Consider the following 788-nt stretch of genomic DNA (forward strand, 5'->3'; position numbering starts at 1 on the left):
ACACAGGAGAAGAAAGACTCAGACAGAGATCAGACAAAAGGAATTAAAATCACACGGAGTGTGACAGAGGTTGGCTGACCATAGAGACAAAAAAAGGAAAAGCCAACCACCGAGAAACACATTAAAAAACCCAGTCTAAAATCATAGGCCAAAGGCCAGACTCAACACAAAAAAACACTTAGATTAACTGATAAAACCCCCTGCCCAAATAAAACGCTAAACTAAGCCTGCCATGCAGTGTCACCTGTTAAAAGGGCAGGGAGCATATCAGGCAGCACAAACGTCTGCCTGAGCACAGCTAAAAGTGGATAGACCAACAAAATGTGGACCACCGTCAAAGCGGATCCGCAGCGACATAGAGGTGGGTCCTCACAGTGCAATAAGTTGCTGTGCATCATCTGGGTGTGCCCAATGCGCAACCGGCAGAGGACAACAGACTCCTTGTGAGAGACCCGCAAGGAGGAGCGCCATGCACTGGTAGCCTCCTTGATGGCCCGAAGTTTGTTTGGTGAAGGCAGGGTGCGCCATTCTTCACCCCAGGTGCAAAGTACATTCTGCCGCAAAACTGCCCTGAGGTCACTCTCCAAAAGCCCAATCGATAAGGCTGGTGCACCAACAGCCTGTTTGGCCAGCATGTCAACACGTTCATTGCTCGGGATGCCGACATGACCAGGAGTCCACACAAAGACCACAGAGCGGCTGCAATGGGCAAGAGTATGGAGGGACTCCTGGACAGCCATCACCAGACGAGAGTGAGGGAAACACTGGTCAATAGCTCATAAACTGCT

The sequence above is a fragment of the Schistocerca americana genome, chromosome 5 (genome assembly GCF_021461395.2).
Source record: "Schistocerca americana isolate TAMUIC-IGC-003095 chromosome 5, iqSchAmer2.1, whole genome shotgun sequence".
NCBI classification, from domain to species: domain Eukaryota; kingdom Metazoa; phylum Arthropoda; class Insecta; order Orthoptera; family Acrididae; genus Schistocerca; species Schistocerca americana.